Below are 25,977 nucleotides of genomic sequence, written 5' to 3' on the forward strand. Positions count from 1 at the left end.
GCAGTGAAAAAGGATTAACGTGTCTGGATTATAAAACAGTGGCATACATGCCTGTAGGGATACCTCATTACCATAAAAAAATACCTTTGTGTTCTTAGAAAACGTCTTAATTATTGAAGATACCACAGAATTGTGTGTCATATATATTGTAATGTGCTGTTCAGTTATGGAGCTCCAGCTGTATAATAGATTGTTTCTTCTCCTTGCTCTTCATCTTTCTACTCCACCTTGTATTTTGGAGATGAAGTTTGCTGCCTTTCTTTCTGCAGCTGTACAGTATATCATTGTGGACTTGGCAGCTGCTTTTTTTGTCTTGCCTTGAAATTACTGCTTTGCTGGATTGTAATTATTAAACTTGTTCCAGGGGAGCTACTCCCTTGTTAGTGAATAGAGCATGAACTCTCGGTTATGAATAACTATGTCTTCAGAAGTATTTTCAGAACCCCCATTGATTGACTTTATTGAATTGTATCATGCTTTAATGAAACTATAAAGACTTTTTCTTTGCTGGGCAGCATCTTTTGTACACGTGAGTTTGGTTAATCATTGTCATACTTGTTAGGGTGTGATTAACTCCTAGGAATCCTTTCAGTCTAGCAATAAATTGTGAAGTGCTATAGTACATTTCTTTTGGCTTCTTCATTGGACCTCAATAATTAGTATAAAGAAGAAGAGACAATGTAATGTCCCGTTAACATTAAAATTGATATACTGTATCGCTAATTGACAATAGAGGAGATTAAAACAGAATTCAGTTAGTAGAATTCCTGAAGGGTCCACAGTTAGTTTTAATAGACAAAGTCAGATGTATTATAACTTACAACATATGACCTTCCTTCCACTCCTGGAAGTCCCACAATATATTATGAATATATTTGCATTTGTCACCAACCATATTTTATGATGTAGGACAATGTACTTCAGTAGCAAACAAATATAACAGAGCATGCAGATACTGATAGGAGTGCAGACATATTCATACTTTCTTACTTTTCACAGCTCAGGACTCAAATACAGAAAGGTTTGAGAAAAGCACATACTGTGTACTAAGTGACAGAAAGAATAAGACTATGTTGATTGTGCTATAAACTGTCTTGGCTTCAGCATTTGACAAAAGTTAATGAGAGATTTGAAAATTGGGCAGTTATTGCAGTGCTAGTTATGTGAGAGGTTGAAGAATGAGATTGTGTCGACTACTGTGCATTCTTGTCACTCTCTTTTTTAGCTTGCATTGCAAATTTTATTTCCATAAAAAAAAGAAAGTTATGAGACAAATTGGGCACTTGCATGCTTGCACTTATGTCACATATTTGAGTGTGTTTGTAAAAAAATACAGATTAATGTGCAGTATGGAGTATTAATGTGCAGTATGGAGTATTATGTATTATGTGGTAGTTGCCTACTTTGGCAATTTCTTTTCAAGCATGGTTATAAAGCCAAGTTTACAAAATAGGTGTCAGGTTAAGAAAAAGTGCAAGAAGAAAATATTTTTACAGTCAGGCAACATTAAATCCTATGAAAACACTGAACTTTAAACCGAAAAAAAAATACTCAAACTATTTCATACACTCATACGTAGAAGGTAATACCTTGTATATATGACATTATAACTTGAATGTATTAGTTGACATAGTTTCAAGTACTCACAAGTTATTATGCCATATTTATAAGATATTACCATGTACGTATGTGATATTTTGTTGTATATACGGCATGTGTTCAGTCTTTTCCTGTGCATTCCCTGTGTGTGCAGAGAGAGAGACACACACAGGTGCGTGTGCGAGAGAGACAGACACACACACACAGGCGCACGAGAGACAGACACACACACATGCACGCGAGAGACAGACCCACACACACACAGGCGTGAGAGAGAGAGAGACAGACAGACACACACACACAGGCGAGACACACACACAGACACAGAGGCGCATGCTTAAGAGAGACACACACACACAGGCCCGCGAGAGAGACACACACACAGGCGCGCGCGTGCATTGTTGCAATGTTACCTTTCTTGGTTGTTTATTAAATTACAGATTTTTCAAATGTTCATTTTTTTCTCTGTGCTTAAAACTCATTAAAAAAATGTTTTTAGCGAGCGGGTCGTCAGGCTATAGCGCAAACTCTTGCAGTGTTAGTTTTCTCTGTTGTTCAAGGTTTTTTTAGTGTTATTCAATGTTTTTAAATTTAGTTTACTATTACGCTGTGCATTCAATGGTATAATTAACTATAATTGTGCTTAATAAACTTAAAAAAATATATACAGTATTTACATACAGTTCATACGGTCTGGAACGGATTCATTGTATTTACATACAATCCTATGGGGGAAATTACTTCGGTTCTCACCCAAATCGGGTTACAACCAGAGTTTTGGAATGAATTATGGTCATGAACCGAGGTTACACTATATTACTGTCAGATAAAATTATAGGCATTTTTTGGAAATACAAACCAGTATTACTGAGAGAGAACATTAAAGGCACACAATACAGTGACGCATATTACAGCCACATACAAGGTCCCTTGCCATTTAATATAGACGGTTCCTACTAATGTTTATGGACTGCTGTTCTAGCACCCGTTAATGTAACAGGCTTAATGTCTAGTTATTTTAATAAATGCTATTGTTGAACAACTGTAACCAAGTGCTCCGCCAATAAATGATGGAGTTTCACCTCTTTCTGACCTTTTTATTATTTCTAATTTATTTTCAATGGTGATAGTTTTTCTCTTCTTTACTGTATCACCTGCATTTGCATCAGATTTGTGTTTCAGAGACGTTCTTGAAGGGTGAAGACAAAAGGTTAAGATGAGCTCTTCTGCACAGCACTGTACACACTATCACAGCAGGAAGGCACCAGACGTCAACACGTCTGATGTATAGGGTGGTCCAGATCTAATTATGCAATTTTCATTACACTATAAGTTATTCAGTTTATTACATAGAAAATCACCCGAAAAATCCCAGACCATCGAGAAGTGTGCGAACTGACGACATGAAGAATCGTCTTCGCGCTGAACTGAAATCGTCCCTGCATAAATCAAAGTCATCCAGACGATCTGGATCTGCATAATTAGATCTGGACCACCCTGTACTGACAAGAGACAACTTCCTGCTATGTGCGTAACAGTACAAGCAGGCTTGCTATTGAAAATGAATGGGGGCAGCGAGGGGTGGTTCACTAGCCCACCTCAACATTCACCTCCACTACAGTATGCTGCCTGCAATGTCTGCCGCACCACCGCCCCCATTCAACATGCAGCCATCTGAGGCACACTACAATGCTTAAAACCAAACCCACCCTTACAGCCCTGTTCACCCTCAATGGCCTCCATTCAGCCACAACCGGGTCACCGCTTGCAGCATTACCAGCCGCCCACCTAGAGTGAACAGGCAGCCATGTGTGGTGAGCGGGCAGTGAAACTGCTTGCCGGCGGAAACCGCCCGAGGTGACGCTACACTGCGAAAGCAGCGGAATTGCCCCCCTCCAGCCTCCGTCCAGCCACTGCTTGCAGCATCCCCAGGCTTAAGATGACGGAGCGGCAGTTACTGAGGCGCATGCGTCGCAGCTGCGGCCCTATTCGTATGTCGTAGGTCGGATGTCCGTAACCTGGAGACTACCTGTACAAGAAAAATCATATTAAAAATGAGTACACTCTATTTTGTCATTACTTGCATCCTAATTTACCCATTAGGGACATGCTCAGATGTGTTCCAGCTCATACAGTAGTTGTTATACACTCTTGATGGAAACTTCATGTGAAGTGATGGCTTCTCTGTCTGTTTTCATGGAGCGACTTGTACTGTGACACATTCATTAATGCTGTTAAAATTCAATTTAATGTGAACAACAGCAACATGGGCCATTCCTGGATTGGAAGCAAGCCAAATGCTTGTTACACACACACATTCATATGAGATCAGTTTAATGTTGCAAGTCATGTAAAATGGCATCTTTTGGAAGGGAGAAGAAAGTGTCACATTTACCCAAAGATTGCCGGAGCAACTCAAGTTTAAATTCAAGTAATCTTGAAAAAATGAAGAGGTAGAGCTAACCACATCCAAAATGTTTGCAGACTAGGTTCTGCTGCTTCTTCCGCAGTTATTCACATTTTTTTTATTGGATCACTATTTGTTTTGACCAGACTTCTCCAAAGGAGGTTTCAGCATGATTTTTAAAGCCAAGTAACTTTCCTGATGTCAACCTTCCCTCCTTTATTCAGGCTTAAGACTGAATCCAAGATGGAGACTGGGCTGTGTGCGGGTTAGGTTGGTGGCTCTAAATTGGTTTAATGTATTTACAAGGAAAGTGATGGACTTACAGTTATGTTTTGTCCAGAGCTGGGTCTTATCATTCACTCAATGTTTCTGGGAAAGACTTGCACTCCTGCATACACACACTGTATTGACATAACTGGTTTGGAACATTAATTATGCATGGGAAGTCTCTCTTTTTAGGGTATAATGTAAACACCTGCTGCATGCTGAATAGTATTTCCCTCATTATTTTAATGACCCCAGTTCTTGATTAGTGCATCATTCTGAATGCTGTAATCTTCCAACCAGCTTTTCATTTCCTGAACCACCACAAATTAGTTTTAATGGTTGCTGTGAAAAGGAGTAGATTCCATGGGTATCAAGCGAAAATTAGGGCAGGATCCAGCCATGGATGGGGTTCCAGCCAAACATAGGACACGAAAACCTAAATAATATCATTTATAATTTTTAGATAATTCATAGAAAAAAGATTTTTTTTTCTTTTTTGTTTAAATTTGATAATGTTTAACAGTAAGGTTAGAAAAAAACAACTCATAGATTATTTATTTACCAGTAATGTATGGTGTCATATTAATTGTATTGATAAACCTTAATACCTAAGTGTTTGCAAAGCCTATTCTGGGAAGCTGCAAAAGCTAAGAGATGCCATAGAAATTCCATTTCTGTTGATTTTGCCATGTGTCACTGTTTCTTATGCCTCAATTTGAAGAGCTGTCCACCGTGGAGTGTAATATGTCTAATAATTAAGATATCAAATCAACTGTTTTATTGGCTTTGTGAACATTATAGCAAATATATTACTGCTGACTAGTGGTATCTTTAAAAATAAAACTTGTTTGGTTTTAGTGGTGTTTCTCTTAATATCACAATCTCAAATCTTTTCAATCAGCCCTCGCATCTTCACCAACTCTGATTTCACATTATTTTGTACATAATAAATGCTTAACAATAGTCTGTCAGCTTCATGTTTAACTTCGAAATGTACACTGAATCGTTTCAAAACATATGAATATAATATGCCTGTATGTGTGTAGTTTTGGTCTCCAGGCTACAAAAAGTACATAGCAGCACTAGAAAAGGTCCAGAGAAGAGCGACTAGGCTGATTCCAGGGCTACAGGGGTTGAATTATGAGGAAAGATTAAAAGAGCTGAGCCTTTACAGTTTAAGCAAAAGAAGATTAAGAGGTGACATGATTGAAGTGTTTAAAATTATGAAAGGAATTATTACAGTAGATCAAGTCTGTTATTTTAAAATGAGTTCATCAAGAACAGGTAAATTTCACACAAACATTAGGAAGTTTTTCTTTGCACAAAGAACAATAGACACTTGGAATAAGCTACCAAGTAGTGTGGTAGACAGTAAGACTTTAGGGACTTTCAAAACTCGACTGGATGTTTTTTTGGAAGAAATAAGTGGATAGGACTGGCAAGCTTTGTTGGGCTGAATGTCCTGTTCTCGTCAAGATTATTCTAATGTTCTAATAAGATTTTGTTTCTTCTTAGCTGTAACATGCTGTTAAAGTAAGACATTATGCAATACAACTTGTGCAGTATGCTTGCAAATGTTTTTGAAGTATCCACAGACATTATGCAAAAATTTCCAGTCCTAAAATTAACCATAGACTAAACTCTCTAGTTGTATCATCTTTTTAACATGGCAATGTAAATGAATTGAATCTATGTCAAATACATCACAAAATACTATCATTTAGAGATGCTACCATTTTACCATGTTAGCCAGCATGTCTTTTGAAATGAAGGGGGAAATGGAAGAAACCCCACACAGAGAGAAAGTACAAACTATAAACAGAGAGAACATGTTAGGCAAGGATTATCTATATATATAATTCACTAAGGCAAGACGACCATGAAAAGCGCGTGGATTCACTAAGCCGCCGACAAGTTAGACACCTATGGCGCACGCAGGAAGGAGCCACGCCCACCAACTCCAAGACCATTGGATACAACAACAACTCGCAGAGCCACGCCCACCAACTCAGACGCGATGACACAGAAAAAATGGCGTCATTTATATTCGTCTGTCGTAGAGGCAACATGCAGCTCCGACCCACGATGACTGTTAATAAAGGCATGTTTCTCGCTTAGGTGAATCGCCATATGCAGCGTGTAAAACGGTTTGCAGGGGTATCCCATGGGATCCTTAAAACATTCCTTTACAACTGAGGTTAAAACACAATAAAGTAAGCAGTTTTTAAAAAATGAGTTTTCGGTTAAGACGCACGACCGCGTGCACCCTGGCAAACTGTTTTACACGCTACATACAGCAATTCGCATCCGCGACAAACATGCGTCTTCTTAGATGCTCCTGCACTTTGTACACACCCACCTCGCTACTACCGTGGTCGGGTGTCTTGGTGGATTATATATAGAAAGGCAGCCAAAACCGCACAGAGCAATGAAAAGTCTACGTGAGTCACAGGTGCATCTGGACTGTACAAAGACGACAACGACTCGAGTGACGAGATAAGGGTGGGCACATGAGCAAGCAGTGCATACTGAACGAGAAATCAGCAGACTAGCATGACGGAGGGAGCGGAGTGGATGTCCTTCTCCTCTCCTCCCGTTCCACCCTCCGCGCCACACGGACGATTGTGTGTTGGTTCGTTCCGTGCATTGGTTAAAACCCAATGAAGGAAGCAGTCTTTAAAAACCAATAAGCTCTGTGCCTCTGTTTCATTACCATCTCACCTGCTTCACCAATGCAGGCCCCGCAACAGGGCAGCCAACCGGGTAACCAAAGGCTTTGGGTTCAGTGGGGAGTATGGTTACAAAGCTGAAACTTAAAGGAACTGACGGAAGGGCACCACCAGGTGTGAAGCCTTTCGCTTCATTTGACTCAACACAGGAAACCTCACCCGGAGAGGATTGACAGATTGATAGCTCTTTCTCGATTCTGTGGGTGGTGGTGCATGGCAGTTCTTAGTTGGTGGAGCGATTTGGCTGGTTATTTTCGAAAACGAACGAGACTCCCACCTGCCAAATAGTTACACGGCCCAACAGCGGTCAGCGTCCAAATTCTTAGACGGACAAGTGGCTTTCAGCTACATGAGATTGAGCATTAACAGGTCTGTGATGCATTGTATCTCTGGTACTGCACGCGCGCTACACTGAATGGATCAACGTGTGTCTACCCTGCGCAGAGAGCCGCGTGTAAGCCGTTGAACCCCATTCGTTATGGAGACCGTGGCTTGCAATTGTTCCCCATGAACGAGAAATTCCCAGTACGTGGGGGGCATACGCTCGCACTGATTGCGTCCCTACCCTTTGTAAATACAGGGTGGATTATATATAAAAAAGCAGCCAGAACCGCAAAAAACAATGAAAAATCAATGTAGAAACTGACTGAGGCGGTGTTTGGAAAATTAACAGTCAACGTGACTCACAGGTGCGTGTGGACTGTACACAGACGAAAGCGACTCAGGTAGGGAGTTGGGGGCGGGCACATAAGCAGGCAGTGCATACTGAACGAGCGCCGTTCAACCCCGTCCTTCACTTTGGAAGGAGAAGGCGCGACGGCGCTCCTCCAGTTTTCAGTCACGGACAATTGTATGTTGGTTCGTAGCATGCATTGTTTCAATGTTACTTTTCTTGGTGGTTGGTTGGATTTTCCAAATGTTTATTTTTTCCTCTGTGCTTATAAATCATTTAAACAGCGTCCTGATTATGCGGCTTGGCTAGTACTATAAGTTCTAACAAAAAATGATGTTTGCCCTAGAGGATCAAGATATCAGTCTACCTGTCATCTTTTGTTCAGCCATCAACAAGAAAATGTCAAAACATATTCCACAGTACTGCACTTGTTTAGTTGCATAAACAATGATAAAATATTAGGATGCTTACAGTTAATTAACTAGTGACCAAACAAAATGATAGACCTTTTTAAAATGCTATATAGACAAGGAGACTTGTTTGGCTCTGCTTTGTGAATATTTTTTTATTTTGAGGTTTTTGTATGTTTTCTTGTTTTAGAATCCTGTATGCTTAGTTTGTTTAAGGCTGATGACTTACACGTTTTTCAATATAGTTTCCCATTTTATCTCCCTGCCAGTCCTAAAAACATGGTAGCATAGTGGCTTCATTTGAACTGGGGGTCACAAAAATTCACAGAATTTGTCAATAACATGAGCGTAGAATGTAGTTATTGTGTATGCTGCTAGGTATGCATGTATTCCTACAGTCTGATTAATCAGTCCTTCATGTGGCATTGCACTGATTTGATCCACTACGTATTTCTGGTGTGTAATACACAATTGATCAAGGATGATCAAGAAATTAAAGAAAAACTAATTAGTCACAAAGTTCACATCTATCCCTTTCTTGAAAAGATCAGGATATAACTGATAATATGTAGTAAATACGAAACATCTGCCCCTTTTAGACATTAAATGCAGTAATGTCACATATACGTTTGAGTACATGGAGCACCAGTAGCTGCTTGCTCACATAGCACACATGCAAACCTTGCAAGAGACACAAACTCAACAATCATTACGATGATGCTAAAACTAATAACTGAAATCAGCAGGAAAGCACTGGTAATGTACTGTAACAAAATAAAGCACCCAGCGAATGTTACCAGCTGTGAAATGTCACAGCATGGAGAAGGAGAATGGAGATTTTTATATAATAAGAAGGAGCATCTGTGGAAAAGAATAACCAACAAAAGAAGATTACATTGCCTCCATGCCACTTCAGAAACCAGCAGACTCATACCACACATGGAAAGTACTTAATAGAAGACTGTGTTAGAATGAGATGAGATTAAAGAGCTTTAATAAATCAAACACCTTGATTAAAATTCCTTTATTCACTCAACTGATCAACTAGTTTAGTTAACCTCAGAATTAATTCACTACTGTATAGTGGATGTTGAAGTGGTACACTACCCAAAAACCCTGAGCATTCAAATTAATGACCAGTAAGACTGATCTAGAAACACAGATGAGCTATATAAGAAAGAGCAGAACAGACTCTTTTCTTGCATTCCGTTAATGTGAATAGTGATTTCGTTTTCATATTCCATAATTCTGTGATAGCCAGTTTGATTTTCTATGATGTAGTGTGGGCACTGAATCAACAAGATGATTAAGAAGTCAGGCTCAGTTATGGCACATACTCGTGACCTGCAGGAGATAGCAGAAGAGGAGAGAATGAAGAGAAAAGTCATAGCCATTATGAACAATGCAGCACATTCTCTCTCTCTGACACAATACTATTGAGTACTTTAAGCTAACAAATTATTCAACACAAATATGTCAAAAACACTACTTGGAATCCTTTACACTTACAGAAATATGCCTTTACAATGTCTCACTTTCACTGTTCTGTTATCATTAGCTAAGTCAGAAGTTTTTCTTTTTTCCTTCTTCTTTTTGGTAACTTACCACATGTATTTGAGGGGGTGGTTGTTGTTCTTTGTTATAATGTTTCTTGAACTCCTGCTAAAAGCTGCATTTCCCTATTGGTATAAATAAAGTGCTATCTAACTGTCTGTCTGTTATATAATTTGAAACTGGGCAAACTTGGATTTAGAGAACATTCACAAACTGCACAGGAAAATTGGTAATGCTTGAAACTGTATATACAAGAACATTCCACATTTGCTGATAATGCTAAGTTTTTCAGGCAGAAAAGCAGAGTTAAATCATGACTATAAAGCTAGGCACAGTTAAAACTATAACATCAGCCATCTGAATACAATTTATGAGAAAACCTAAGTGAGATAAAAGACTGACTTAAGACAAAGACCAAAGAAATCTGAGTGTAATTCAAGGGCAGGGCTGTGGCAATGTGGTTTTCATGACTTCCACCACAATGATTGCTAAAAATATGTATTATATATGCATAATTCATTAAATTAACTACTATTAAGTATATTTTTGTCAGTCAATAATTCTGTATGTTACTATTAAAGTAAATAATAATTAAATTTGCACAGTTACTGGCTTGGGAATACATTCTTGGCACCTCAAGTAACACTACAATTTAAAAGATGGACAAAGGACAGTAGAGAATGTTTTCCAGCATAGAACTAAAGGAACCTAAAAATTATTGAGATGAGTTAGCAGTTACAAGAAAGATGACTGATGGTAAAAAACATTTGTTTACCTGTATCTAATTACTATCTTGTAAATTTATGTAACCACATTTTTATACATGTGTGTTCTGAATTAAACTTGTAGACATACAGTCTATTTTGATACTTTGTAAACAAGGAAAGCAAGCAAAAGGAAACATGATTCCAAACAAGTCTTTCAAAGGGTTTCTTTCAGAGATTTCAATCCTCATATGCTTTTGGGTGTCCTTTTTTTATTTTTCTCCCATTAACTTATTCCTTTTGCCTTTAGGCATCACAAAACACCATTTGGCAGCTGTAAAGGATATATAAGGTTGGAAGGGGGCAGCACTTCTTAGCTTCTCTTCCCAGGTCATCTACAGTCCTGAGATGACTCAATCCAGAACTAGCCTTTAACAAATTTTGCAAGATGTAACTAAGATGCATTTCGTAATTTCAGTAAATAATCTACTTTTATAGAGGGACATACAGCAAATAGATTTATGAAGCTGATGTAATTGCCTACCTAAACTTTGAAATAGCAAGAAAAATATCTTAAAAATATAAGCATTTAACATATACTATATAATAATAGGACAAGCATCTCTGTGTGTGAGTTTGTGTAACTGTGCATCCATCTAAGTCTTTGTTACATACAATTTGTTATGGGATTCATAAAAGAAGTGCTAATGTTTGTGATGCACCATCTGTTGGAATGTAAAATGTAATGATATTGTATTACTACAAAAGTTTGTAATGTGTCATCCATTCAAATGAAAAGTGCAGTGCAATTTATTAGTACATGTGTTCACAAAATACATTCCAATAGAACTGAATACACTGAGGTCATTGATTACTTAGATTGCAATCCATTTAAGAAGGATAGCATAACTAGTTGTACATAATAACATAGTGTAACTGAAAAAGGTGTGTCTGTTGTTACATAATAACTCTGTGTGAACTAAAAATTTGAATGCAAATGTATAATACTGCCCAAGGATGAGAGGGATCTCAGGATTTTTATGGCATACACAAATGGCCAGAAACATGACAGAGTTTTTTGCAGAATTAAACATCATAATGTTGATGACGTTTTATGTTTCAAAGAGATCAGAAAATTAATTATGAATATTACTCCATAAAAGTACACCATTTAAAAATAACCCCCTACTTTCTCTGTTGTTCTTTTTCTGGTTTTCTGTGGTGTGTCACCACCACCTCACCAAGGCACCATGCTGTCCCTACATTTACATGTTGAAGGCCAGAGGTCCACATGACCATCACCATCTAATTCTTCCATTTGAAGCCTGAAAATAATGTGAACTGATTGAGCTCATTTATGTTAGGTAGAATGACCAGGGGGACTGGGCAGTCACATGGCCTTGGAACCCCTTCAGATTTTGTTTTTTTTTCTCCAGCTCTCTGGCCTTTTTTTTTGTTTTTAATGTCCTCCCAGCAATCAGACCTTACTTTATTCTATTGTTTAGTATTGCCTAATCTTATTTTTATAGTTTTATTTTTTATAAACTATTCTTTATTCATCTTGTAAAGCACTTGGAGCTTACATCATTTGTGTGAAAATGTGATAAATAAATGTTGCTGTTGTTATTTAAAAGAACCTGCATTTAGTGCTCCATTGGTTTTTTCATGGTGGACATTGGCTTTCCCCTCACAAAATGAAATATATGTAAAAAATATTTTTAAAAAATGTATTGCTACCAATACGAATATATTTTAAAATTTGTTCCAGTATGCTTCAGATATAAATTTATTACAATGCCTTGCAGGTCTATGTGCATTGCTTGTATTTTAATATGATTTAATATATATTTATGATTTTTGTATATTTTAAAAAAATATATTGACCTGGCATTGAAAATATCATCCAATAGATATCTATAAGATGGTTCCTATATTGAGATCAATCCTAGACAAAATCACACTGTGACAACACAAACTATAAACCTAATATTAAACTCTGAGAAGTAAGTTATGAGGCTGCAACCTGCATTGCTCTATCATCAGCACAGTGCTTGATTTGTAAATGGTAATCAAAAATTTTAATAAATTCCATCTAAACTGCTTTTCATTCTTTAACATCCTTACTTTCCATTTTGATTGCAGGTCGTTGCTTTGTATTTTGATATGCCTCATGACAGAATTTGGTGTCAACAACATGAAAGCATGAATCCACTCTGCCTGGTATCAATGGTTCAGGCTAGTGGTGGTGGTGTAATGGTGTGGGGATACTTTCTGGGAACACTTTGGGCCCCTTAATACCAATGGAGCATCATTTACATCCCACAACCTACTTGAGTATTGTTGCTGGCCATATCTATCCCTTTATAACTGCAGTATACCGATCTTTTGATGTATACTTCCAGCAGGATAACAATGGCAGGATGACAATTAGAATCCTATACACAAATGAAATCCACAGTCACAAGATCTCAATCCAGCAGAGCATCTTTGGAATATGATGGAATGGGAGATTCACATCCTGGATGTGTAGCTGACAAATCTGCAGCAACTGTTGGATGTTATCATGTCTACATGGACCAAAATCCCTGAGGAATGTTTCCAGCACTCTGTTGAATCTATGCCACAAAGATTCACTGCAGTTCTGAAGGCAAAAGGGGGTCCAACCTGGTACTAGTACAGTGGACCTAATAAAGTGGCCAATGAGCGTATAGTCAGTCTTGAGGTTTATAAGGAAAATTTAAATGTGCAAAGGATTTACTGTATTAAAATATATATCTCTGTCTCTCTGTTTTAGTACATTATTTGTTACATTTAACATATACTGAAATTAACAACATTTATATTTTAAAAATACTAATACAGTATACCTGAATTACTACTAAGGAGATACTTAAAAAAAGAAAAATAAAGGTAAGTTGAAATAAATGGATAGAAAAATCTAAAAATTAAATATTCTTATATAAATTCTCAGGACAGACTAAATCATTTAAAAATATAGTATATATTCTTTGCACTTTACAAATATAAATATTTACCTAGATTGATATCTTACTGCACTTACAATTGCAGACCAATTAACAAAATGAGAGTAAATGTATTCCTTTCAAATGAGATTTCAATCTTCGTAGCCTGACCTGTTCTTCCTGTGTTTGATACCCTGATTGCACCAGCCCTACCATACCCCCTCATGTCTTGTAGAAGCTCAGCTTTGCATCTCTGCTCTGCTGCTTCCAGTCTGAAGGAATGAAGCAGCAGATCAACTTGCACAGCTGTTGCTGATGAACATTCCTCATCTGTGCAAATTAATTACACCTCACATGTTGACATGCAGGGGTTCATTTACATGGCACTGCTGTGTTATTTAAAATCATTCACATTAAGAATTAATTGGTGATTTGCAGCTGTCTGCCTTGGAAGTTTGTATCTTGTCATTAGGTGAAGATAAGACACAGAACACTGCTTATTGCTAACTGCTTCTGGTAACCACTTAAGAGGAAAATGAAAGGCATTAGGTTACAAAATGATCTTATTATTATGTCAGGTACCTGTAGTTGTATACTTCACAGGCAGCAGCTCTTAAGGCTGCAAAAACCTTTTTGTAAAATTATCTGAAGGAACCATTTCTTTCAGTTAGTGTAGTAAATTACATTCCAAATCCAGAATGTTTACCGAAAGACATGCAAAACTAAGAATTCTTCATGGCAGAAGTTTTAAAAACCCCCAAGCAGCAGTGAACTTGAACAATAATGACTTAAATATAAGAAGTAGGGCAGCACAGTGGTAAGGTGATTAGTGTTGCAACCTCAAAGCTCCAGGGACCAAGACTAAATTCCCCATCTTGTCACCAATTTTGTAGATTTTGCATAATCTCTTACATTTCAGTATTGCTCCCTATTCTAACAATACAAATGTTTAGATTACTGGCGGGGTGAAAAATGGCCTATGAGTATTTTGGTGTGAGTGATTTGCGTTGTCACTGCCACACTCATTAGTGAAAGCAAAGTGAACATGACGATGGGCTAATAATAGAATAATACCAACATGGCAGAATGTTTAATGAGAAAGGAGACTTTTGAGAAAATGTTTTACACATGTTAATGTGCTCTCTGGATGGGATTTAGGAGATAATGAAAAAAGGCCATAGCACTAAGTACAAAGTAAACACTTACACATTTACGTACTATAGAATTCTATGTTCTCTAGAAAAATATGATGTGTATAATAAGACCCAAACATCTTGAGTAAACAGAGTGAAGGTTTGTGTAAGCAATTGCTTGTTGGCCAGAATGGAAGAGCCCATAGAAAATCTGTCATTTGGGATCCACAGGATAATACTGTAATAATGGTAGTATGGATGATCATGACTCAGGGAACCCCCTGATATTTGCCTTCTTGAACTTTTTGCAACACTAGCTACAAAAAAGGACACTGGTAGAACTTTGCAGACTTCCTTCTCTTCACTGACATAATATGTTCCTGAAAAAAGCCTGCAAATCTCTTTTAATTTGAAAATGCAATCATCATTCATTTTAATAATTTAGTGCATTTTGTGAGTGTCATTTTCTAGTTTCATTTTTTTGAGGCGCATTTTATTTTAATATTGTAATTTTGCTATTCCATGATACCATTCTTTTTCTATGGACAGCAACATTTTGTGGCCCCATTGCCTAGAGACAATGGCTCATTGCTAGGATCGCATGTCCTGGAAACCACCCTCTGTGGTGTCATCAGTGCAGAGATATATGAGTTGGCATCCAAAATAGTGGACACTCTTATCACAACTTTTGTGTGTGCTGTCGTTACAGATTCTTCAGTTTACTAATTTCTTTGTTAGGTTGACTTGAGATTGATTTGCAGTATATGTTGGCTAATGTATGTGCTGATTTCTATTTCTTTGCGAATTATGTTTTAGAGATTTTCTGGGAAGTTTTCTGTCATTTTTATTTTAATAAATAATATTTTTACAGTGAAATTATAAAACTTATGTGAGGCATGTCAGAGGGGTATTATAATGAAGTGAATAGGAAAGCTGGATAGTCTAAGGAGAAGAACAACACAGCATTGTTTGAAAATATTACATTGTATCCTAAGGAAAGTTAGTTATATTCTTCTATACATTTTTCCAGCTCTTTTGTCACCGTTTTGTAAAATAATACAACTTTATCTCAACATTTAATGCCAGTTTTTGTTCTGTTTCCAGCTGACAGTAATTGTCACCTTCAATATGAGCTCCATGTGTGACCATCAACATGATAGTCATTTTCCAGCAATTCTTCCTCTACTATATATTTATTAATCAAATGACAATGGTCATTGTCAAAGGTGACAATGCTCTGTGCAAATTACTATAACAAAATTCTTTCACATATGGTACAGTACTAGTAAAGAATTTGTATAGGATTAAGTTACAATTAATCATGCAGCTCACTTTTCTTACCAGTTTTCCATTGTTTATGCAGTATTTATTTTGTTTTTGGAAGCAATCACCTTTGGTCTATACTGCATTTCCTTCTGATATTAAACCTTTTAAATATTTTGTATATGTTTTAGAGAACTGAATTAACTGATTTACACAAAATTCTGGAAAATTAGGTACCTTATTTAAATTAAATGTTACATGCAAATGCACTCTGGAAGAACTCATTTTATATTTACCTGAAGTATAAAAAGCCAACAAAAGTAAAGAACACTTTATGTATGTTTGTGCATGTTTATTTATATTTAACACTAGGTGGCTTTGCCCCCTGCTTGCTTCGCTCATCAACCCCTGTGCCTACGTGCTAGCCTCTTTGCGGTTCTTTAGCTCGCATATGGGGATGCGGATGTACAATTTACTAACTATTTTGCATTACAGTGCGTAATTAACCATATTAAAAAATAGTAAAACATAATAATTTGAAAGTAAATTATGTCGCATGTTGCGTTAGTTATACGTAATTCGATTTTGTTCTGTTTGGCTTTGAAATTAACACACAAACATTTTTAAAACTTTTACTCTCTTACTGTAAAACTTTCTCTCTATTAAATAAAACAACTTTTTTGAATGCAATGGCTTTGAGATTTGTAAATTGTCTTTGCAAAAGCTATTCTAGCCGAAAACTGTTAACATTTTCTTACGAATAGCATATCAAGACCTCCTTTGTTGTCTAATGGTATCCGCGGAAGATGTACTACATTACCTTTCTTGGATACATTCTTCTTTCTAAAGTAATTCATGTGGAGAAAGACTGGATGGTGTTAACGGTTGTAGATATTCTTCTGGATATTGTAAGTTAATGTTTCCATCTTCTGCATGATCACCACCAATTGTTTCAGCATAGTTCATTGATACGCATTTAACCAATTTGACATGTAAGCAATCATCATTTTTGGCGTTGATTCGTTTGACTTCATCGTTTCTCGGTGCTAGGAGTGCCTGTGTACTCATTTTAACTGTTGATAACCCTTAATGATGAAATTCTTCAATGAGATTTGGACATAATAAGTCTTCTTTAATTGGGAACTTAAAGTGAGGAAAACGTTAAAATTTATAAGAGCTAAGAGAGCAAGAACTGTGTCTGTCAAAAGCATACACACGAATGAGAGGTGAGAGTACTGTGGGTGTGGGCCGTTAACCGTAAATGGTTGAGAGGAGGACAGGACTTGAAAAAATCTCATGGCCAAAGTCTCGACTCACGGGACTTGAGAAAATCTTCAAAAAAGTCTTGTCTCGTCGCAGGATTTTTTTTATATAATAGAGAGAAATGTTTTTACAAATTACAATTACTTCTAGATATGTTCATAAATCCTTTCTCCAGATATCTCCAGTTTTGGTTTGAACCCTGGGATTCTAGACTGGTGAGAAGGCATTGCAAAACATTTTGCTACAAAGATGAATGTACAGAATTGTGTCATATGAAAATGCACATCTTCCAAATGAATTGTGCTTTTGGTTGTTTTTATAATTCCCTTCAGTGTGATTGTTTTCAGTCTGTCTGATATATTTGTAAATGAAAGTATATCATATTTGCAGTCTTCACTGTTTGTGCAGTCATATACGTCCTCAAGGGGCACAGTCAGGTGACATAATCTGCTCATGATCACACATCTGCATTGTGTTGAATTGATTGGAAATAATGCCTAAATGGATAAAAGGAGAAGTAAGAGGAAGCAGAGCAGATGCAACAGATGAAAACAGGTGTGAAGATATCTGAATGTAAAGAGAGCACTCGCAGTGCTGCAGATGAGTTAATGAGCCCATCAGGAAATGTGTGCTTTTATGCAAATTTACATTACTTCAGGTTTCCAGTTTTGTTTTTTTACCCTTTCTGATTTCTATATTTTCCTAATTTCTACAAAAGCACTGTTGAAATTTGTTTTTGTTTGCATCTGCTAAAAACTACCACTGCAAAAGTAGGTGTTTCATTTTATTCTACAATTGCACACATAGAAAATCTGCTTCTTTCTGAAATTCTTTGGGTGAATATTTCAAGCCATAATATTTTATAAACTTTATGCTATGCCTTATACTATATAATGCAATCCAGGAATTAGGGTGCTGGCACGTCTTCATTCTGTTTGATTTATACATATATATGTTAAGCTGAAGTTAGGCTTTAGGTCAAATCTGGTTAAATCCAAACTGAATCTTTTTATTTCCATTTAGGGCCTAATTCACCCATTCTTTATTTATAAATAACATGGTTTTGTAATTTAGTTGTTTTCAGGAGCACAGTATGTACATCCTACTAATTTTTAATAACAAAAAAATGGTATTCATTTACCCTGTTCCCTTGATTTACCTGTGACATGCTCTAAAGGTTGTTGTTTGTGCTGTAAAACCAAAAAATGTTATAAGGCATGAGGCACAAAAGAAAAATTATCTTTACTGATATTTCACCAGCAACAATTCAGGATATATGTCACTCTTGTTTTGTAATAAGTAGAAACTAAGAGGATGTCTGCATACAGCTCATACAACATTATAGAGAATGTTTGCTGAGCTAGTGAACAATTTACTTAAATTTTACTCTGCAGTTAATCAGATAAGTAGCAGCAAGGCAAAAAAAAGGAAGTATAATCATAGAGTCTTACTTGCTGTATTACGTATTACTAACTCTACTTTGTTCTTTTCATTATACTGTTTTAGTCCTCTTAGGATGTAACTGAGGAGAAAAATAAAAACAATATTTTTATTTTAACAACTTATCTTTTTTTGACGTTAAGTAAGTAACCCATAAACAAAATTCCTCAAAAAGAGTTTTTTTTTTAAAGTCACGATTCTTACCAAGGACCAGGCCACATTCAGAAGCAGTGTATTTTTTTTCTAATTGGTGTTTTTGCACAGGCAAAGCACAAAGCCAGACAAGCAAGATCATAGTTCATCCTTCCTATATGCTCAATAGCATCTTCCCAAAAACATAATTAAAGTTTCAAACAAAAACTTTTATAGCATATAAATTATAAGAAGGTGCCTAGCTGGTAAGAGATTGCCCAGAGCAAGAGTAACACCAAGCTAACACAGACCAGAGCTATGTCACACAAGCAGCCTTAGGGAAAAGAGAGAGCCACACTAGTAGCAAGAGATGTTTGCAGATGCCAGTTTGTAAATGTGGGGGCTTTTGGGGTACAGCAAGCCCTGCTTGTGCGCTGAGTACCGTGAAAGGGCAACGAATACGTAGTAAAGATGGGCAGCTGGGAGAAAAGAATGTGATTTCTCTGTAATTTTCTTTGTGCCTAGGCAGGGCATACACTGATACACAAAATTCTCAAAGATCCAACAGATGAAAAGAGAGAGACAGAAAAAAACAGTCAGTATAAATAGGTCCAGGTCAAAACCAGGAAAGCGATCCACCAAATTACCAATCTCAACATGCTAACAAGAAACATTGTCATTTCACCAAACAAAAATTCAGAGCCGTAATTAACCTTTAAGACAAACACTTTTGAAACAAAAGAGAACTGATGTGGAACTTTGCAACTTAAATACCTCCATGGTAATGATGTCTTTATTGATCCACCAAGCGATCTACTGAATTAGCAGCAACAATACAACAGAGCTGACTTTAGACTTCAAGAGATGCGGAATGGGCCATGTACATATTAACAAATTATTAAATTTAAGTTTTTAGGGATTACTGAATATCTCTCATGGTTCCTCAACACCTCCTACCTTGTTAGGAAGAAAGGTCAATCTTTCACCCCAAATCATCATGGCCTTCTATAGATGTAGTATTGCAGAAAGCATACTAAGTAGCTGCATCAAAGTTTATGATGATGGCAGAGTGACAGACTACTAGGAACTGTAGTGGGTGGTTAAAACAGAGCATTTCATCACTGAATTCATTCTCCCAATCATACACAACATTTACTAGATGAGATATATAATAGAAGAATTTCTTACATCTCAGAACCCCTCAAAAATGTCTTTGCCACTATATTAATATAGCAAGAAATATTGCACCTTTTGATGGTCTGTCTTACCCAGGGCCATTAAACTGTTAAACCATACCTGTGACCAAGATTCCCTTATGAAAACACTTTCACAGATAGTTGGCCGTACCAATTCAATGTAATTGTCCATTCACAACTCACTGTGTCCGTGTCTGATTGTTACATATTCTGTCTGGTACATGTTATATGTTTAGATTTAAGATTTATTTTTAATTTCATACTTATGCACATTTGCTGAGGTTTACTACTATCACATATTGCCATTGCTTTATTTGGTTATTTGTGTCTTCTGTGTTGCTGCACCATGTACACCATTATCAGTGCAGTTAAAAAAAAGAATTTCTGACAAAGCAGGACTTACAATAAATACTTCATTGTATTGTAAGGTATAATGATATTAAATTGCAATAAATTATGTATGCTCTTAGCCACAGAGAGATAACACAGTGGTGAGTATTCCTGTCTTATTGCAATATCTGATCATTGATTTTGCTCTGGACACTCTATTTTTCTTCTCACATCCCCAAATACATGCATTGAGTTTAACTGGCAATTCTAAATCAAAGCATCATAGGTTAATTTGAAATTCATAATTCAAGATTTTGTGTATAAGAGGGCCTACAATGGACCCTTTCCAATCATGTTTCATACTTTACACCTGTACTACAAAAATCATTTGAGAATGTATGTAATTTTGCTCTCTATTCCGATTAAATTATATAAGCCATACATGTATTGTATAAAAAAATGTATTTTAAATTTTTTGATTCCATTTTTACAGTCTTAGTTACATTCAATAAAAATATAATTTACATTTTATATCAAAGTATATGTATTATAAATTCTTACTTTCAGTATTAGCCGCTTTATTCTCTTAGAGAGGTAGAGCTCCATTTGGATATTAAAATAGAGACAGACTAGTTAGTCAGGCCATAGGTAATTTAAAATAATTTTGGAAAGATTCTGGAAAAGTGCTTTCAAGTCAGCATTGTAGAGATTTCAGGGGAGCCTGTAATAGATTTAATGCTTAGAGTGCTAAAATGCACTATTTTGGCTTTCAATCATACTATGATCACTATAAATGCTTTCTTATACTGTATATGCATCCTAACTCCTAACTTTATCTTTTTGCAGTTTGTTAATTATATGAAATGTACATGGAAGCTACAAAGAAATCAATTCTACCGCCTTAGTTGAATTGGAATGTACTTCTGTCTCATTTTTATGAGTTGGTTATAAGCCGAGGATGAATCAAAAACAGAAATATAGTATATATGAAACAGAATATAAAAAATCTTGGTCAAAATATGAAAGCTCCCACATTTCTCATTAAATGTTTTTGCAGCACAAAATTTCCAACTTTTAATATCTTATTTTAAGGAAACTCAAATGACATATTAATGTAAAATTCAGAGTATAAATGACTCATAATACCTGCAAAACATTATAAAGAGAGCCTGTATTATTCATTGACTTTGTAAACAGATGGAAAGCTCTTTCAGCAGTGCAACTCACCCATAGTGATGTAGACAAAACTGTAGACAATGATGTTTGCATAACTGTACCCACAGTATTTTAACATGGTAAATGTCTCCAGCCCGAACCTTGAAGGAGAACAAAATCACTGTGGTAATGAAGTCGCTAAACCAGACCAGCCTTCTACTTGCGGGTGTCTGACTTCACAATGGTGACAGGGATGCAACTTCTGGACAATAATGAAGGCTAATTGCCAACTATACTGTAGATGTAGTGACCTTGCCAAAGTAGAATTATTTTGTTACACAGAGTCAGCTCCACTTACACAATTGTGCATGTATATCATGATTATTTTAGAAGATGTTCTAGTGGATTCTTTCTCCTTGACACTGGCTCTCATATTTCACTAAACACTGATAAATTGTATTTCATCCTAGACAACCTGATTGGCAGCTGATGGCTATGTTGTTAGGAATGCTGACCATTTTCTACTCGGGTGAGACTTTCTTAAACACTGCATTGCAGATATTAAAATTCAAAGCAAAATTCCTTTGTTATAGCTGAAGGACCATCCACTTCATATTGTTTATGGTAGCCCTCTACTATTATCATCACGGTACCTTAACAGAAAGTAATCTAACTATGCATCTGTGTCATCCAGGGACCACATAAATATCTTGAAATAATTTTCATTACCAAAGGTCTGACGATACTGTGGGTCTGGACTTTACACTGCATGTGGCACATACCTGGAACATTTTTATCCCATGTGTCCATCAAGTACAATGAATACACGTTGATGCAAAAATTAGTTAAAGATTTTACAGAATCCCATTCGTGTGTGCCACCTGTGGATTTAATTCAGAGTAGTTATCTAAAACAATGTCTTTATTTTTAGTTCCTCCAGACTTTTGTAGCACTCCGTAAAAGGTCCTACAGCGTTTTCAGAGGGTCAGAATGAAATTGCAGTCATTAAAGTGTCACTTAGCGCATACTTTTGTTAAATTTTGAGGCCTTATTATGTTAAGCAATATTTTACCTCCTGGTTCACAGAATGTGGAGCTAATCCATTAGTTGCTTAGACCTGCCATTTTACTGCCACGGAATGAAAAGGTGCCATGCACTGAGGCAACAGGAAGAAATCAAGAGATAAGCACGAAAAGCAGGAGTCATAACTGAAGAGTGCAGCTAACTATTTTTAGTACAGTACATTTGAGAGTCTTTTTGATAATAATTCCAAAACAGTGACATGGACATGCTTGCAACACAGGCTTAGTGTTGCACCAATTGAATAATAATACTGCATGACTTCCGGGGGCTAAAAAGATTATAAATGGAAACAATTCTGAAAACAAAATTAAATTTAAAAATGTATTTAATTGAAAACCCCAGAAACATACTAACAATTAAAATGGAAAATGTTCTAAATCCTGGAAAATTTGTCAAAGAGCTACTGTTCATGTAATCAATGTTAACTGAAGTACAAGCTTTTAAAAAACTGTGCTCTTATTACATGAGGTTCATTAAGAACCATGCAGAAAAAAAGAACATTAACATTAGAAGAATTGAGGACAACAGTTCTTCTATCTTAATAACGCTTGCTAGTCCTATCTGCCTAATTTTTCCCATATAACATCAAGTCAAGCAAGTCTTTACCACACCACTTGGTAACTTACTCCATGTGTCTATGATCCTCAGGGTGAGGAACACTTTCTAGCATTTATAACTCCATTTATTGTCATTAGGTTAAAAAAGGTCAAAGAAAATGGTACAAAAGGGTGAAAAATGAAAGGCATACAGTCAATCAAAACAAAAACAAGGTGAGGAATTCATTCTTCCAGTACAAGTAGTCCACTTTTGGAGGCTTCGAGATCTTTATAGTGCCAGTCTGGAAGGGACAGAGCTTTGTGGTGGAAGTAGGGTCACTCATTGAACTATATTGAGAAAAATAAGGAATTAATGGCAGCGCCCCCTCTCTACTTGGGGTGGTATTACTTATGTTTTTGGAGCCTTGAAGATGTTCACTGAGCCACATGTGCTTGACATGATGAAAGGTACTCTTTTATATCATAGCATGAATATAACAATGGAGTGAAACAATGCAGTCATTGTCATAAAAATCCTTAGAAAAGTGCAGATTAATGACATCACTTATCAATCTAGTATTGAATTGGATGAAGAGTTCAACTCCCAATCAATATGGTGGTGGGTGACGATGTATTGAATAGTCTTAAGAAGTCATAGAGGCAATTTAAAAGCAAATTAGCTGAACTGCCCATTGTTGCTTTCCCAGATTTTAAAAGCTGGTTTATTTTGTATTGTAATACCTCAGATGACATTATTGGAACAGTGCTGGCACAGGTTGGGAAAGTAAGAGTGATTTATTATATTAGTCATGCTCTTACAGTCAATAAGAAAAAGTGCCTATATATGTCAAAAAGCTGTTTCTCATTGTTTGGCATCAAGGACATCAAGGGCCATGAAGTACTTGTTAGTTGTCAGAAAATACTTGTTAATAACCCCACTGATCATGCTGAGATCTGAAGTTGGATGTTTATAACTGAACAGTTAAGTATAGGTAATTCACTGTTCACAAAAATACAGATTAATTTTCCAGATGCTCTTGTGTAGAACTACTTTGTACATAGATGCAACAAACTAACCCAATGTAACGCTTGTAGCCTTCTGACCCTCCTGAAGTCTCACAAAAAAATGATACAATATACACAAACTACTATGATGAACGTCCACCAAAAGTCTCTTGGACTTCTCTTTTAGTGATAAGGTGAGAAACTTAGCAATCCGGAGTATAATATAGCTGCAGATAACATTTATCTAAGATTAATCCAAACAGTTTATTATATATACTGTATACTGTATATACTGTATTCAATCCTGAACATTCTCTTCTTGAGTTATCCTGTGTTAGTTGTAAGCTGTAGATTTTTTATTCAGAATTTTATATATTTCTAACATCCTTAATTTTTGATCTTGTTTCAGTTAAAAAATGCCTGCTGCAAACATAACTTTGTCTACTTTTAAGCCTCCAGAATCTCAAGCACAGATTCAGTGTGTGCAAATAATTTGCTGACTTTCTGACTACCCTCTTGTTTAGTTTATGTTAAACCCTTGTATGGTAATGGAAAGCAAAATACAGATTAAAGATCCACAAGAACTACAATGGGGAAGTGATAATCACATGGAAGGCATTGTAGTATTCTCCAAAAACTAGCTCACCACCAAACTCGGCTATTTATGACTTAGTTTCACCCTCTGCAACTGGTTTTTAGATTTCCTGACCAGCAGACCTCATCTTGTGCAGATTTATAGTACAGTCATGGCCAAATGTTTTCGAAATGACAGTATTGATTTTCACAAAGTTTGCTGCTTCAGTGTTTTTAGATTTTTTTGTCAGATGTTTCTTTGGAGGGCGGCACGGTGGCGCAGTGGTAGCGCTGCTGCCTCGCAGTTAGGAGACCCGGGTTCGCTTCCCGGGTCCTCCCTGCGTGGAGTTTGCATGTTCTCCCCGTGTCTGTGTGGGTTTCCTCCGGGCGCTCCGGTTTCCTCCCACAATCCAAAGACATGCAGGTGGATTGGCGATTCTAAATTGGCCCTAGTGTGTGCTTGGTGTGTGGGTGTGTTTGTGTGTGTCCTGTGGTGGGTTGGCACGCTGCCCAGGATTGGTTCCTGCCTTGTGCCCTGTGTTGGCTGGGATTGGCTCCAGCAGACCCCCGTGACCCTATTCGGATTCAGCGGGTTAGAAAATGGATGGATGGGATGTTTCTTTGGAAAACTGAAGGATAATTACAAGCATTTCATAAGTTTCAAATGATTTTATTGACAATTACATTAAGTTTATGCAATGAGTCAATATTTCCTGTGTGCTGAGCTCCCTTTTCTATTCTCTGTTCACCTCTGACTGTGTGGTTAGACACAGATTTACTGTTTATTCCACCATAATAGGTGTGATGACCAGCAATGACTTTAGAAAAACAGAAGGCAGACCACGCTCATCCATTGGAGTGGATATTCTTTAGAGGACAAACAGGTTTAAAATTCTTAGGGTGACACAATACATTTCAGTGATGGTCATGGAGGCTTAACAATGCTTCTGTTTCCTCACAAACTTCTACAGGTACACAGTGGAGTGCATCCTCATAGGCTGCATAACAGCCAAAACTGTAAAGCATTGGAATACTTTATATAATTGAATTACAAAATATAGAGGATCAGGTTATTGAGTTTACTCCTTGAAGTTTGTAGCATGCTGAGGTGCCAATATGCAACTATTTACTGCAGGCAATCAGCTGCTGTGATGAAATAATGCTGAATTCACGTACTAATTATGACAAGGACAGCCATAAAGAAATAATAAATAGTAAAGATAAGACAAAACAACATCAAAAGTGTTGGGACATTATACTGGTGACCCCGTATAACTGAAATAAGGCAAAAATAGAAAAATCACGCAACAAGTTGCAGATAATGTCCTTTCAGATGGGACCTCGGAACTGAACTTACTCAAAATGGGCAAATTTCTGGTCATATGGGTTATAGACAGGAAGGAATGGGTCCAGGATGATGGATAACAGAAGTGACATCAGTGGTGGAACAGCTGTCAGTTTTCGGTTCTGCAGAGGGAGGAAGAGTTAGGGCATTAGAACACAGCGCCATCACCAGGTTCCATGGGTAATTACTATTACTAGAGCTTTTAAGCTGTAACCCA

Source organism: Polypterus senegalus, chromosome 6 (genome assembly GCF_016835505.1).
Source record: "Polypterus senegalus isolate Bchr_013 chromosome 6, ASM1683550v1, whole genome shotgun sequence".
Taxonomy (NCBI): Eukaryota; Metazoa; Chordata; class Cladistia; order Polypteriformes; family Polypteridae; genus Polypterus; species Polypterus senegalus.